Source organism: Cynocephalus volans, chromosome 7, assembly GCF_027409185.1.
Source record: "Cynocephalus volans isolate mCynVol1 chromosome 7, mCynVol1.pri, whole genome shotgun sequence".
NCBI lineage: Eukaryota > Metazoa > Chordata > Mammalia > Dermoptera > Cynocephalidae > Cynocephalus > Cynocephalus volans.
Window position 1 is genome coordinate 111,024,068 of NC_084466.1, and position 12,784 is coordinate 111,036,851.

The 12,784-nt window shown below is 38.1% G+C and overlaps 1 pseudogene; it reads left to right on the top strand.

Annotated features, from left to right (window-relative positions):
* The window catches only part of LOC134381715 (uncharacterized), a 56,233-nt pseudogene extending 45,353 nt beyond the window's left edge, over positions 1-10,880 (top strand).
* Positions 10,881-12,784: the final 1,904 nt, after the last annotated feature.

The window sequence follows — 12,784 nt, forward strand, 5'->3', positions numbered from 1 at the left end:
TTCCCTTTTTTCTCCACAAACTTTAGATTCATAAATTGATTTCCAAAGATAGTTAACCTAGAGAGAAATATTTGAAATTTGTGCAATCTGAAATATGTGAAATAGATTAGAACTTAATGTACTTATTAATTTATTTAAGAGTTTAATTTCCATGAATCCATCTCACAGAACCTGATTTCTTTCAGGCATTTTTATAACAGTTAAACTCAGAAACATGCAGTAATTCTTTAAGGTTCTAAACTAAAACATTGTTTATTTTGTAACCATTTAAATTATAACAATATATGCTTTAGTCAAGTGGCTCCTATAGTCAGGAAGGCTATGTAAATGAGTGAAGCAGGCTGGTGAGAAATTCATTTACAAAACAGTAGCATATACAAGGGAAAGTAGAATTTTAGTATGTGAAAAGGGAGATAATAAAAAGCAAGAGAAAAGTGTAAGAAGAATCATCACATATATATGCATGTGCATATTGCAGTTTTTGTAATTTATATATGTAGTTTGTGTGTGTGTGTTTGTGTGTATGTGTCTATATTCTCCAGTGTTTCTCTTTGGCCAATGTATTACATATGCAGATCATGAGGTATGACACTGTTTGTGTGAAACACAGAGTTAACTAATATTTATTTAACTCTTGAACAAATTTATATTAATCCTATTCATTTGAGTAATAGTCTTTGTATAATTTTTTTATTTTACAAAAAATTTATTAATTTATATGAGTTTATATAGTTAATTTTTTACTTACTCAAAACCCAACCACAATCTGTGAGGTTTGTTTTATAGTATCAGGAACTCAGAGGATAACAAGTTATTAATGAAGGAAGAGAACTTGAATCTATAAATCTCTAAAAGAAAACATTAAGGGAAACACTTCAGGAAGTAGACTGGGCAAAAACTTTTTAAATAAGATCCCAGAAACACAGGCAACAAAAGAAAAAAAAATCAAGAAATGGTGTTGTATCAAACTAAAAAATTTCCACACAACAAAAGAAACAATTAACAGAGCAAAAAGACAACCCACAGGCTGGGAGAAAATATTTGCAAACTATGCATCTGACAGGGCATTAATATCCAGAATACTCAAGGAACTGTAACAACTTAACAGTAAAAAGACAAGTAACCTGATTAAAAATGGGCAAAGGATATGAACAGGCATTTCCCAAAGGAAGACACACAAATGGACAACAGACACATGAAGAAATATTTAACATCAGTTAGCATCCAGGCAGTGCAAACCAAAACCACACTGAGATACTATCTCACTCCAGTTAGACTGGCCATTATCAAGAAGACAGAATAAAAAATGCGAGGATGTGAAGTAAGGAGAACACTCCTACACTGCTGGTGGGACAGCCATTATGGAAAACAGTATGGAGTTTCTTCAAACAACTACAGATTGAACTGCCTTACAATCCAGCAATTTCACTGCTTGGTATATACCCAAAGGAATGGAAATCATCATGTCGAAGGGATACCTGCACTCCCATGTTTATCACAGCTCTGTTTACAATAGCCTAGAGTTGGAACCAACCTAAATGTCCTTCAGCATACGACTAGATAAGGAAATTGTGGTATATATACACAATGGAATACTACTCTGCCAGCAACATGGATGAACTTAGAGAAAATAATGTTAAGTGAAATAAATCAGGCAAAGAAAGAGAAATGCCATTGGTATTTTGACGGCAATTACATCAAACCTGTAGATCTCTTTGGGTAGTATGGACATTTTAACAATGTTAAGTCTTCCAGTCCAAGAGCATGGAATGTCTTATCTTTTTGTATCCTCTTCAAATTCTTTTGGCAGCAATTTGTAGTTCTTGTTTTAGAGATCTTTCATCTCCTTGGTTAAGTTGATTCCTAGGTATTTCATTTTTTTGGAGACTATTTTAAATGGACTTATGTTACACATGTATTGATATTTGATTCTGTACCCCACAAATATAGATAATCAATAAAAAAAAGAAAAAAAGAAAAAGAAACAGAAATGCCACACGTCCTTACCCATAAGTAGGTGTGAAAAAATAAACAAATAAATAAAAAAAGAAAGCAAGATACAACAATCACAATAATTAGTGGAACTTTCAAAAGGAGATAGTGGATCTGAGGCTACCAGAGGTGGGAAGAGGGAGGATTAGTGAGAAATTGGTAAAGGGCCACAAAAAATGATAACATTGTGTAATGTTGAATATACTAATTATCCTGATCTGAGCATAACATAATGCACAAAGGTATCAATATTCAATGCTGCACCTCACATATACGTACAATCAATTATATTTTAAAGTATAAATAAAATATATATTTAAAAAGTCAGGCACAGAAAGAGAAATATCACATGTACTTACTTACAAGTGGGAAGGAAGGAAGGAAGGAAGGAAGGAAGGAAGGAAGGAAGGAAGGAAGGAAGGAAGGAAGGAAATAATATGTTGAACTTTCACAAGTCGAGAGCTGAACTGTGGTGACTAGAGGAGGGAAAGGGGGAGAGGGAAAGGGTTGGGGAGAAAATGGTTAATGGACACAAGGAATGATTATGTTTTGTAATGATGAACATGCTAGTTATCCTGATTTGATCACCACATGTTTTACACAGGCACAGATATTCAACTCTGTACCCCGCAAATATGTATAATCAATTATGTTTTGATTAAAAAAAAAAACCCCAAAAGACTCATTTAAAAATGAAATGTGATTATGTCATGCACTTTCTTAGGAATCTTAATTGATACTTGACATTTTACAGAATGCATAAAAAGATCTTTATAACCTAATATCAATCTATATGTCTACCATCATCATAATTCCAATCATACTTTCTTAGAAATATTCCAATAAGGAAAGACAATCTCATTCTGATAGTACATAAAACACAGCCCTATTGTAACACTCATCACATTGTTTGTAATTATCTTCTTGACTGTCCTCTCACAAGAAGCGATGTTTTGTTCATATTTGCACCAGCTACAGTCTGAGAAGTAGAGGAACTTGTTAGGCACTTAATAATTGTGTGTTGAATTAATTAATGAATTATTCACTCACTGTGACAGCCTGCTTACTGCTCTTGAAATAAAAGAAAGCAATTCCGAGATTTCACCAACCCAGTTGCTTCATAAATTAGCATCATCATATTATGATAGAGGTGTCATATTATTTACCTGGTTTGATTAAATCATTTTATTAGAAGTTTCTTATTTACTGAAGTAAGGACAATGGAAATTAGAACCATATCATACAAAGACATTCATGTTGATATGTGGTTCCTCCAAGGACAAAACGAAGCCTCAAAATGATGTTTAATCTCTTCCGGGCATTTTATACTTTATTGTGATGCTTATCACCATATTAAAAACAAATATAGAGTTGGTAAAACTGAGGCTCCTTGACAGTGAAGGGCTGTTTCAAGGAGATAAATTATAACCAATAAAATTGCATGTTTTTGAAGTGGTGTTTTTGTGCTAGTGCTATAGTCACATCCACAAATTCTTTAAGGAAGCTGATTATGTATATCTCCCTCATTATACCCACAAGTTTGTAGTAGTTTGGTGACATTGGCTCATTCTCCAGATTTTTTTCTTGAACCACAATGGACTGGTTCTCATTCCTAAGTTTTAACATTTTTCTCATTCTAGTATTCGAACTTTTTTTCCTCTGATCATTTGCTTAATGTAGGTGAAATATTCAAAAATATTTCATTTTGGGTATCTTCACCTTTACTCACAAACCCATATGGAAAACTCTGTCATTTATGTCTTATATTTGAATGTCCACCTGAGTGCGCTAGTCCTAGTTTTGGTTGACATAGTTGATCTCTATCCCTCAGAAACAAACTGATATTTTTGGCTTTTCCTCCACTGTCAATTCATGTGGTGGTGTTTGGTTAACATACCACTATAAATTTTACAGCAAAGGCTTTATAATTTAGAATTCCTCTGTATGCCATTTTTTCCCCCATTACCAATTCTATGTTCTAAAATTTCTCATATTAGAAGTTCTCTTTAGCCTCACGTAATATGATACATGATATAGCTGCATGTGTTCTAAATTAATGTTGAGATATCATGATTTACTTCAATAGTTGTAATAAAAATTATATAGCATTTGCAATATTTAAAAAATAGAGCATTAGAGTTAATAAGAAACCCTTAATGGATTTAAGTGAATAGAGAAACTAAATATTTAATAAAGATGCTATTTTAAGCAGTGAAAGGAAATTTTTAAACATATGGTATTGTCAAAATTTTTTAGATCATTATCTCACAGCTCACGAAGTGCAAAATAAATTTAATATACATTTATGTGCTAAAATAAATTATTTTTAAAATTAGGTGAATATTTGTATAAGATTTTGTTGCAAATGTTTCTAAACAAGAAAGTAAACAGAGAACATAAAGAATTAGTAAGGCTTCAGCTATGAAAAATCTTTAGCAAGGTATACAGACTAAGTTAAAATGCAAAATGTTTTTTGGATAAATATTTACAAAAGAACTAGAAAGAGGATTAGTATCTCTAACATGAAGGGAAACAAAAAACAAAATAAAATGGACAAAAATTACAGGTAGCAATTTGGAGAAGAAAACTCAACAAACTGTAATCTACATGTTTTACTCAGTGCATCTTTCCAAATTATTCATTCTCTTTTTAACTGATCTTAGTATAGATATATACAGGGATTTGATTAAATTTTGGCTCATCAAAATTAATTTCTGGATCTATATTTTGCATTATCTTGGAATTCTAGTATAATCTTTTTGCATCTTACCTACTTTTCATTTATGACTACTCATGTTTTGTAGCATTTGCTTTTTATTAATTAATAATTTATAATTTTGAGCAATATACAATGATTATTTTATATTAATAAATATAGATTGTTCTACATCTGTTTTATAAAATTATTTTCATTTGAGTTAATTAATATTTACTATTTATTTTGTAGAGTTAATTTCATAGAATTAGCTTTCATACTTTGATTTAGAATTTGGGTTTATAGACTCCCTTTTTGTGTTTATTTTTGTTTTCTTCTCTCTTTGAGCTCAGCTTTCTCTATCTAAAGATGTTTTTGTATCAAAAACCCAGTTTAGAACTTGCTCTTACAATAAGAGGAAGGTTTCACTTATTTGTGATCATGAAATAGGAGGTGCTCAGTTCCCCCAGGTTTGGGTTTCAGAACACACCTGTGGGTTTCAAGCCACTCCCCAAGGTCTTACATCCCTCCTCTAGGCCATGCCCTAGAGGAGAGTAACTGTTGCTTGTTGGACCTATTTTTAGCACCAACCAAGGGAAACTGAGATCACGAAGGGTAGGCTTATGCAAACCCAACAGATGAGCATACTCAGTGAAAGGAATTTATACAGGCTAATATGACCCCAGTGAGTGAGCATGCTTCAAGGAAGGGAGTTTATCCTTTGAATGACTTTACAGTGGGGGTGCTAAGATCACAGAATATTCTTGAATATGTCTGGTGCATATGATAAAATTTGACCAATGAAAATGCCCTAAAAAGAGACCAATTGAGCACATGCAAGACTAGGTTACATAATTGGGAATCACACCCTCAAGTGAATATTCATTAGGTAGCATTAGTGTGCATTGGACAGTGACACTGGAAAAGCTGAATCCCAGCAGAAGATGGGGCTTCTGCTCACTATCCTAGTCAGCCCACACTCTGCCTATGGAGTGTGTATTTCTTTCTTTTTGCATCAAATCACTTTCAGCAAGTGGCTGGCTGCTCACTCTCTTGAGACAGCCTGTACTCTGTACTGAACTTTAAATGTGTGTTTCTTATGTTTGTATTAAACTTTGTGTGGGCCCTGCTCAATTTCTGGAGCTAAGCTGAACTTTCTCTGTAAAGTCTGTGTCTCTTATTCATTACATTAAACATTTTTTCACTTTCTACTGTGACTCTGCTCTGGAATTCTTTCCTGTGGCAGAGTCCAGAACCTGGTAAGAGGACAGCGTGGTTTGTGGTTGGCCATCGGACCTCCCCAGATCCTCTCCTCCAGCATCAATCATACTGAGAATTTCATAGATCCTGCCATTAATCTAATGTGATGATTGGTGCAGTTCCAGCTCAAGAAGTCATGACTTTGTATCATACTCCCCAGCCCCTCTGTTTGGTATATACAGTTCTTCTTTTGTGACTTTTGGCAGCAGACCCACTTGAGGCTTCCAATTATTAGCAGCCTCTACATTCTATTATTGATCCTAGTTTTAAGCCTTATTTTAAGTGAAACACTGTGTTAACCAAAAAAAAAGCTAAATTTTTGATGCTCACCACCCGTCTTTATTCTTGCTCACTACTTTTTCTTCTTATTTCTGGTTTACAGAAATCTTTATCTTTATCTTGGAAGTCTGTCATTGTTATGGTTTGAATGTTTGTCTGCTCCAAAACTCATGTTGAAAATTAACCCCTAATATGTTATTTGAAAGGTAGATCCTTTAAGAGATGATTGGATTCTGAGGACTATGCACTCATGTATGGATTAATGGTTTAATAGTTTAATGAGTTATAGTGGGGAGGGGCATTGGTGGTTTTATAAGGACAGTAAGAGCGCATGTTGTAAGGGAATGGATAGTAAAGGTGTGAGATAATGGTGGAAGGAACATAAAGTTGGATCAGGATGGATTTAGTAATATGGGCCCATAAGCAGAGATTTTGCATTTAATGTTGCACCTCAGGAAGTTAGGAAAGGTGCAACAGTTTTTTGTTTGGTTGGTTGGCTGAAACATGGATCAAAAGATGGCTCATTGTTAGCAAGCTAAAGATGCCCAATCTCCCTTGGTCAGCTGTAGAGGAAGAAAGTCAAAGGCTTAGGAAGATTGGACTGCTACCGTGGATTTGTCATATAAAACTTAGTCACTCACACTGGGGGGCTCCAGAAGACATAATTTCCACCAATACATTGAGAAATAGACTTGTGAGAGGAGCTCCAACATCCCTGACAAGGTCTGGCTCTTCTCTGTAGACTGAACCTTATAGTGGGTGCCACAGTCACTCAATTGGAAAACTTAAATGAAATGGGGATTATTGGATCCTGAGGTAACAGTGGCCCAGTGGTGGCAGTCAATCTTCAAAAGCAAGGTGGGCATAGTTATCAAAACTGACAGCAGAGGCAAAACAACAACCAGAATAGTCTGACTTGTGTAGATCTATGGCACTGGCTAGTTAATCATATTGTTCCCAGAAGTCAAATAGGTAGGAAGCCTAGTAAATTCTTACTTGATTTGTATAAGCAGATGACTTCTAGGTCAAGTGAACAAAATCTAATTCAAATCATAAAAGTGGGGAACAGGACCCCCTCTATAAACTCCCCAACTTGAGCTAGTTTCATTCCCCGAACCCCTTGAACAAAGAGGTGGCTGGTTCCTCTTGAGTAAGGACACTAGTATACTACCAAAAATTTATACAATTAGTCTTTCTCTCATCCTTCCGCAAAAGGACCTATGGCTTTTTAAAAGAATAAATGTGCAATGGGGAAAGGGAAATAATCAGATCTTTCAGGGACTACTGAACACTAGCTCTGAATTGACATTGATTCCTAAAGACCTAAAATGTCACAGTGGCCCACCAGTTTGAATAGGGACTCATGCAGGCCAGGTGATTAATGAAGTCTTAGCTTGGATCCAACTCATAGTAGGTCCAGTGGGCTCTCAGACCCATCCTGTGGTATTTCCCCAGTTCTAGAATGCATAATTGGAATAGACATACTTAGCAGATAGCAGAATCCTCACATTGGTTCCCCGACCTGTGGAATGAGGAATATTATGATGGGAAAGGCCAAATGGAAGCCATTAGAGCTGCCTCTACCTAGGAAAATAGTAAATCAAAAATAAGACTGCAATCCTGGAAAGACTGCATGGATTAGTGCTACCATTAAAGACTTGAAAGATGCAGGGGTGGTTATTCCCACTACATCCACATTCAACTCTCCTATTTGGCCTGTGAAGAAGACAGACGGATGCTGGAGAATGACAGTGGATTATTGAAGCCTTAATCAAGTGGTGGCTCCAGTTACAGCTGCTGTACCAGATTTGGTTTAATTGCTTGAGCAAATTAACACATTTCTTGATAACTGGTATATAGCTATTGAGCTGGCAAATGACTTTTCTCCATCCCTGTTTATAAGGTTCACCAGAAGCAGTTTGCTTTGAGCTGGTAAGGCCAGCAACATACCTTCACTGTCCTAACTCAGGGGTATATCAACTCTCCAGCCCTATGTCACAATTTAGTTTTCAGGGATTTGATCATATTTCCCTTCCACGAGACATCATACTGGTCCATTACACTGATGACATTATGCTGATTGGACTTAGTGACCATGAAGTAGCAACTACTCTGGATTTATTAGTAAGATGTTTGTGTGTCAGAGGATGGGAAATAAATCCTTTTAAAATTCAGGCAACATCTACCTCAGTTAAATTTCTACAGGTTCAGTGATGTGGGGCATGTCAAGGTGAAGGATAAGTTGTTGTATCTGTCCCTTCCTACAACCAAAAAAGAGACACAACACCTAGTGGGCCTATTTGGATTTTGGAGGCAGCACATTCCTCATTTGGGAGTATTACTCTGGCCCATCTACCAAGTGACCTAAAAAGCTGCTTGTTTTGAGTGGGGCCCAGAGCAGGAGAAGGCTCTGCAACAGGTCCAGGCTGCTGGGCAAGCTGCTCTGCCCCTTGGACCATATGATCCAGCAGACCCAATGGTCCTTGAGGTATCAGTGGCAGATAGGGATGCTCTTTGGAGTCTTTAGCAGGTCCCTAGAGGTGAATCATAGGATTTTGGAGCATAACCTTTCCATCATTTGCAGGTAACTACTCCCCCTTAAGATAGAGCTCTCGGCCTGCTACTAGGCCTTAATAGAAACTAAACACTTGACTATGGGCCACAAAGTTACCATGTGACTTGAGCTGCCCATCACAACCAGGGTGTTATCTGTCTCAGCAAGCCACAAGGTTGGGCATGCACTGCAGCACTTCATCATCAAGTGGGAATGGTATATATGTGATTGATCCCAAGTAGGTTCTGAAGGCACAACTAAGTTCCATGGAGAAGCGGCCCAAATGCCCATGGCTCTTACTTCTGCTACACTACCTTTTCTCTCTCAGCCTGCACCTATGGCCTCATGGGGTGTACCCTATGATCAATTGACAGAGGAAAAGAAGACTAGGTCCTGGTTTACAGACAGTTCTATGTGATGTGCAGGCACCACCCAAGAGTGAACAGCTATAGCACTATAGCCCCTTTCTGGGATATCCCTGAAGGACAGTGTTGAAGGAGAATCTTTTCAATGGGCGGAAGAACTCTGGGCAGTGAATCTGGATGTGCACTTTGCTTGGAAGAAGAAATGCCCAGACATGCAGTTATATACTGATTCATGGGCTGTAGCCAATGGTTTGGCCAGATGGCCAGGGACTTGGAAGGAACATAATTAGAAAATTGGTAACAAGTAAATTCAGGGAAGAAGTATGTGGATAGACCTCTCTGAGTGGGCAAAGGATGTAAAGATATTTGTTTCCCATGTGAACGCACACCAAAGGGTGACCTCAGTAGAGGAGGACTTTAACAATCAGGTGGATAAGATGACCCGTTCTGTGGATACTAGTCAGCCTCTTTCCCCAGCCACCCCTGTCATCACCCAGAGGGCTCATGAAAAAGAGGTCATGGTGGGAGAGATGGAGGTTAAGTGTGGGCTTAGCAACAGGGACTTCCACTCACTGAGGCCAATCTGGTTATGGCAACTGTTTAGTGCCCAATCTGCCAGCAGCAGAGACCAACACTGAGCCCCCAACATGGCACCATTCACTAGGATGATCAGTCAGCTACCTGGTGGGAGGTAGATTACACTGGACCACTTCCGTCATAGAAGGGGCAGCATTTTATCCTTACTAGAACAGACACTTACTCTGGATATAGATTTGCCTTCCCTGCATGCAAAGCTTCTGCCAAAACTACCATCCATGGACTCATGGAATGCCTCACTCACCATCATTTTAATCCGCACAGCATTGCTTCTGAACTTCACATTGCAAAGAACTCACTTTACAGCCAAAAAAGTGCAGCGATGGGCTTGTGCTTGTGGAATTCACTGGTCTTACGAGGCTCCCCATCATCCTGAAGTGGTCAGTTTGATAGAATGGTGGAATGGTCTTTTGAAGTCACAGTTACGGTGCCAGCTAGGTGACAATGCCTTGCAGGGCTGGGACAATGTTCACCAGAAGGCTGTATGTGCTCTAAATCAGCACCCAGTATATGGTACTATTTCTCCCATAGCCTGGATCGATGGATCCAGGAATCAAGGGGTAGAAATGGAAGTGACACCACTCATTATTACCCCTAGTGACCTACTAGAAAAATGTTTGCTTTCTGTCTCCTCAGCTTTATGCTCTGCTAGCCTAGAGGTCTTAGTTCCAGAGGGAGAAATGCTTCCACCAGGAGACACAACAATGATTTAGTTGCACTGGAAGTTCAGGCTACCATTCAGCAACTTTGGGTTCCTAATGCCTCTGAGTCAACAGGCTAAGAAGGGAGTTTTAGTCTTGGCTGGGGCATTGATCTGGACTACCAAGGGGAAGTTGGACAACCACTTCACAGTGGAGGTAAGGAAGATTATGTCTGGAATACAAGAGATTCCTTAAGTTGTCTCTTAGTACAACCATGTGCTATTATTAAGGTAAAATGGAAATTACAACAATCCAATCCAGGGAAGACTATGAATGGCCCAAACTCCAGGGATGAAGTTTGGGTCACCCCACTGGGTAGAAAATCATGACCAGTTGAGCCATTTGCTGAAGACAAAGGGAATACAGATCAGGGAGTAGAAGGTAGTTATAAATACCAGCTACAACCACGTGACCAGTTACAGAAACAAGGACTATAATTGTCCTCCCTATTTTGTTAAGAATATATCTCTCTGTGTGTTTATGTAATATATATACATTAAACAATTATCTTGGGTTTGGTTCCTCTTATTCTTTATCATGTAAAATAAAAGTTAATGCTTTATATCAGTATTTAAATACTGTTAACATCGCATCATAGTATTTTTATTTAAGTCATGGGATATCAGGAAAATAGCAAACATTACCTGGAGACTTAACCTCCTCTTGTGGGAAAGGGATTAACATGTTTTCTGTTGTATCCAGGATAGTTGCATTATTTCAGGCAAAACTATTACTTTGTTATTGTGTCATTTGGAGATTAAAAGAGGTTTAAGGATATAATTATGGGCACCAAGTTGACCAGGGGTGGACTTGCAATGGTTAATTTTAGGTATTGACTTGGCTAAATTAAGGAATACCTCGAAACCTGGCAAAGTATTATTTGGGGATGTGTCTGTGAGGGTGTTTCCAGAGGAGGTTAGCATGTAAGCCTGAGTGGACTACATGGGAAATGTTCTCTCTCAGTACAGCCAGGCGCCATTCAATCTGCTAGGGGCCCAGAGAGAACAAAAACAGAGGAAAAGGGGAATCTCTCTCTATCTGCTGAAGATACCGTACACTCTTCTCTCCTGTCCATGGACATCAGAACTTGAGACTCTTTATCCTTTGGATTCCAGGATTTACACCAGAGGCACCTCCAGGCTCTCAGGCCTTTGGCCACAGACTGAGAATTACACCATCAGCTTTCCTGGTTTTGAGGCTTTCCAACTTGGGCTGAACCACACTACCGGCTTCTAGTTTGCAGACAGACTATTGTGGAACTTTTCAGCCTCTATAATTATGTGAGCCAATTCCCCTCATAAATCTCTCCTCATATATTTACATATATTTATAGGTTCTGTCTCTGTGGAAGATCCTGACTAATGCACACTCAGCCCTCCTTATGTGACACCCCGCATTGCCGTGGGGCCCTGTACAGCGTTGCCTCTTGGAAGGCCCTCATCAGATGTGCCCCTCAAACTTGGACTTCCCAGCCTCCAAAACTGTAAGAAATGAATTTCATTTTCTTATAAATTACCCAGTTTCAGGTATCCTATTATCAGAGACAGAAAGCAAACTAATACAGCCATGTCTTTGTGTTTTCTTCTTCTATTTTTTTTCTAGATTGCTTTGAATTTAAAGCATGGGGTATATATAAGATAATTTTGCTGCACAATCCTCTCTATAATTCTCCTTTCAGAGAATTTACAAGATTTTGGAAAATAAAAAAGAAAAGAAAAAACTGAGATCAATAAATAACCTATATATTCTTTAGAAAAAAATGAAAAGGCAAGTTTATCCTATGGTAAACACTTGCTAACTCAAGATATGGTCTGGTAATTTTTCCATCATAAATTGTGATACTATGGTGAAGTTATTTACAGGAGCTAGAAATCCTTCTTAGTTTTTGTAAGGTTGCTGAGGAAGGAGACACTAGCGAGGTAAACAAAGAAAAGATTTTGTTAGCAAGCGGCAAGCGGACCTGCCAGGCTGAGCCAAAAAAATGGCATCGGCACTGAGAGGAAGTTGGGTGTCTCCTTTTATAGGGTTAAGATTGGCATCTGGCCTAGCCTGGGAAGACTGTCACAGTGTTCCACTCTGGATACAGCCTGCTTATGGGAACAGAGGCTTGGGGAGACAGAAACCTTGGACTAGCTGGGGGAAGCAGTTACAATGTTACACTCTGGGTGCAACCTGTTCAGCCCGCTTGTGGGAACAGAGACTTAGGGAGACAGAAACTTAGAGGAACAAAACTTAGACAAACAAAACCCAAGGGTTGGGGCTTTCTAAAAGTCAGGTTCTCAGTTCCAGGGACCTAACAGTTTTGGTATTTATAGGACAGATGAACAGTAAAAACATTCCA